At 45.3% G+C, this 4,246-nt stretch overlaps 1 pseudogene; it reads right to left on the reverse strand.

The window, feature by feature from the left end:
- Positions 1-2,457: 2,457 nt before the first annotated feature.
- LOC119161063 (eukaryotic translation elongation factor 2-like) lies at positions 2,458-3,497 on the reverse strand (annotated as a pseudogene).
- Between the last annotated feature and the right edge of the window lie 749 nt (positions 3,498-4,246).

The following is a 4,246-nucleotide window of genomic DNA, read 5'->3' on the forward strand; positions in this document are numbered from 1 at the left end:
CATCTCCTTTCTTATGTATGAAGATGGTGTCAGCATTCTTCCAACACTCTGGTACTCTTCCCGTCAGGAGACACCTCGTAAACAGGGTGGCTAGTTTTTCTAACACAATCTGTCCTCCAACTTTCAGCAGATCTGCGGTTACCTGATCTTCACCAGCAGCTTCGCCTCTTTGCATGCTCTCCAAAGCTTTTCTGACTTTTTCTATCATTACTGGTGGGGCGTCATCTTGGTTACTGCTAGTTCCTATAGTATTAGGGTCGTGGTTGTCCCGGGTACTGTACAGATCTCTGTAACAAACTCCTCCGCTATTTCAACTATCCTATCCATTTTGGTAGTTATTTGCCTTCTTTGTCCCTTAGCGCATACATCCGATTTTTCCCTATCCCAAGTTTCCTCTTCACTGCTTTGACGCTTCCTTGGTTTTTCAGAGCGTGTTCAATTCTCTCCATGTTATACCTTCTTACATCGAATACCTTACGCCTAATAATCAACTTCGAAAGCTCTGCCAGTTCTATTTTGTCTGTTGTACTTGACACTTTCAACATTTGACGCTTCTTAGTGAGATTCTTCGTTTCCTGGGAAAGCTTGCCAGTGTCCTGTCTAACTACCCTGCCTCCAACTTCCACTGCACACTCCGTAATGATACTCGTCCGATTATCATTCAGTTGATTTCCTCACTAAGAGCCGAGTACCTGTTCCTAAGCGAGACTGAATTCCTGTACTTTCCCTCTAAGTGCTAGTTCATTGATTGGCATCTTGCGTATCAGTTTCTGTCATTCCTTCTTCAAGTCTAGGCGAATTTGAGACGGTACCATTCTATGGTCACTGCATCGTACCTTGCCAACCACTTCCACATCATGCACGTTGCCTGGGTGTGCACTCGTTATAAAGTCTATTTCGATTTTATTTACGCCATTAGGGCTCCTTCATGTCCACTTGCGGTTTCCTCGTTTTTGGTAGAAGTTATTTCAAATCCGTAAATTATTACGTTCTGCGAATTCTACTAGTAGCTCTCTTCTGGCGTTTCTAGTACCGATGCCACAATCTCCTACTGCCTGGTCTCCGACCTGCTTTCCCTACCTTTGATATAAAATCTCACATCAGTATAGTATACTGTGCTTTTACCTTACTCACTGCCGATTCCACGTCTTCATAGAAGCTTTCAACTGAAGCGTCATCATGGCTGGATCTAGGTGCGTAAACCTGTATTACCTTCATCTTGTACCTCTTATTCGGTTTATTTACGATACCTACCGCCCTTTCAATAATACTACAGTATTCCTCTATGTTGCCAAATATACATATATTGAAAACCGATCAACCTTTACTAATTATGGATGGAAAGGGAGGATGAAACACTAGTTACAAGGTTTACGCTGATTGTGCCTCAGCTGTGACTATTCTCTGATAAATGTGCAACAGTTACAGCTCTGTTTCTCATAAAGCAGATTCAATACATATTCATTCATTTCCTTACCGTAGAAAAATCTTGTACGGCTTATACTTTACGGTGCGTGATCTTTTAAAAACAGCTAAACTTAGTATCTTTATTTGTATACGGTCCAGTATCTGCTCGTGTTTTCTGACTTGAAACTGCGCGCTCTCTTCTCTTACCACTCAACTATCCCCTCTTCTTGAGCTTTTCTTTTCTTTCTGCTTCCTCTCAGATAGAGAGCGGGTTGAGGTTGAAATTTCGGGGTAGCTACCATATTTGGGGTAAAGATCATCAGGTGAAAAGTAACTACGTATTTGAGGACTGTCCGTTCTGTATGAGCGTCTTTTTTGCGGCCTCAGACGGGCTTCAAACAAATTCGAATTTTTGAGAGGTGTGCAATGACCGACAAACGAAAGCACGAACAGTGCGCGTGCAATATAGCTGACGTGAGTAGACATGCCTGGGCCGACCATGTCTTCAAAGCCTCACTGATTTTTTTTCTTTTTTCAGAAATGCAGTTTTCAAGATGGGTGGTCGGCTGAGCCTGTTGGTATGATTCCATAACAATAAAGGGCATGAATACAAGGTGAAGCACACATGAGAAATTGACACGAAAACAGTTTTCTATTTTCTCGCTATTCTTTTTGTCATTGTTTTGAACGAAACATCTCATCAAATAAACTCAAATAAAGATATACTGATCAAACTAAAAAAAATTACATCTCCAACTAAAAGGAACCATCTGGTGATGAGAAGCAGCGCTGGTGAACACTTGTGTGTCTATGTGTTGTTTCGAAGTGTACGTACCTTTGAATCTTTTTTGTGTGTCACTTATGTTACCCCCTCCCATTCTTGTGTATAACCGTGTGTGTGTCCCAAAGTGTTGTGTACCGATTATGTGACGCCCCTCCAAATTGTGTGTGTAACCGGGTGTGTGCTCCATTTTGGAGACGTACTTCATGAGGGGGCCTTCTGAGTCACATGCCTTTAATGCTAAGGCAGCCTCATTGTCCTTAGGACACTCATAAAAGGTCTTCATACGGTAGCGTCTCATTGTCCTGAGAACCCTCATAAAATATCTCCATGCAGTAGCGCTGGGTAGTCACAGGAGATGAAAGGTGGATCGTGATCATCTCGAAGAGCGCATCTGAAGCGGGAAGCCACATACTCATGACCACCTTCGGCAAGTTATTGCCATTTTTGTCCTTGTCATTAACTTGAGGACATAGTTCAGCTTCTCCAGGAGGCGGGCAGTTTGTTTCTTCTTGTAGTTCATGATGGCATCTAAGATCTTGAAGATTGGGTCCAAAATGAACATGGTGAAAGCACACTTCTTGTCCACATGGGGCCTCTTGGCCCATTTTTTTGTCTTAAGGTTGTAGAAGTTCTCTCCCCACAGCAAGCTCATCAACGTGTCTATATCAATCTTCAACTTCTCTCATAGAATTCAGCAAACTGTTTCAGTGTGAAAGCCAGCCGTGCAGACCTGAGACAAAGCGAACGTTGCCCTTATACGGTTACACCTTGATGTCTTCTATTGGGCTAGTCTCGTCACCATAGGGGGCAATGATTACGTTGGTGTTCTAGACCGTGCACTGGAAAGTCTGGTACAAGTCCTCAGGCTGCTACTGCAGAGTAAGCAACGCAGGGTTCATCTTGTTCAGGAAGAGCACAGGCTGCGTACGTTCAGCCATTGCCCGTCGGAGCACAGTCTTAGTCTGCACGCAGACACCGCTGAGACAGTGCGCCACAACCAGAGCACCATCGGTGACAAGGAGGGCTACAGTCATTTCCGAAGAGAAGTCAACGTGGACTGCGGAATCAATAAGGTTGATGAGGAAATCCCTCTCGTTCTCACGCTGGATATTTTCCTTATTGAAATGGGATCCTTGTCAGGCAACTCGAAGTACATGGATATCGCCGTATACTAGATGGTGATGAAGCTCTCCTGCTCGTGCTTGCGGGTATCTGTGAACCGCATTTCGCCAGCTTTGGAAGTGGCAATAATACCAGACTTGGACACAAGAGAGTCTGTGAGTTGACTTGCTATGGTCGACGTCATGGGGGTGGTATGGTGTCGAGTGACGCAGGTGAGATTCTCACAAACGAAGTAGCTCCTCCACGACATCCGCTGTGAATTGTCGTCCATGATTGCTGATAATCAGGTGAGGTGGGCCGTGTCGGAGGATGACGTATTCTAGCAAAAACTACGAGACATCACTGGTAGTTGCGGAGGGGACGCCCGCCGTCTTACAGTAGCGTGTGTGGTAGTCGACGCAAACAATTATCCATCGGTTGCCCTTAGCCGATCTTGGAAAGGGGCCCAGAAAGTCAATCCCCACTTGTTCGAAAGGTGCGCTTGGAGTTGGCATTGGCTGTAGGAGACCAGCTGGACCAGTTGATGGACGTTTGTGACGCTGACATTGCATGCAGCTTGCCACATAACTCTCAACGGACTTTTGCATACCAGGCCAATAAAAGCGCTCTTTAGTCCGGTGAAGCGTCCGCGCCAATCCTGAATGTCCAGATGTAGGGTAGTCGTGCATGACACTCAAAATAACTGTTCGCAGGTTCTCCGGCACCACTAGAAGGAAACGCGCGCCACTACTGGTTCCCTTTGAGCAACAGTCCATCACGCATACAGATACGGCGTGCAACAGCGGAAGCGGATGCAGCGCTAAATAATGGTGCTAGTTTAGCGTCCTTATGCTGTACTGCTCTGAAACTGGGGTAGTTCGGGAATGTAGGCGACACAGACGCTATAAGTGTTCAAGGTCATCGGATTCACAGTTTGTTGTGCTAAGTGGCATA

This window comes from Rhipicephalus microplus, chromosome 3, assembly GCF_043290135.1.
Source record: "Rhipicephalus microplus isolate Deutch F79 chromosome 3, USDA_Rmic, whole genome shotgun sequence".
NCBI classification, from domain to species: Eukaryota; Metazoa; Arthropoda; class Arachnida; order Ixodida; family Ixodidae; genus Rhipicephalus; species Rhipicephalus microplus.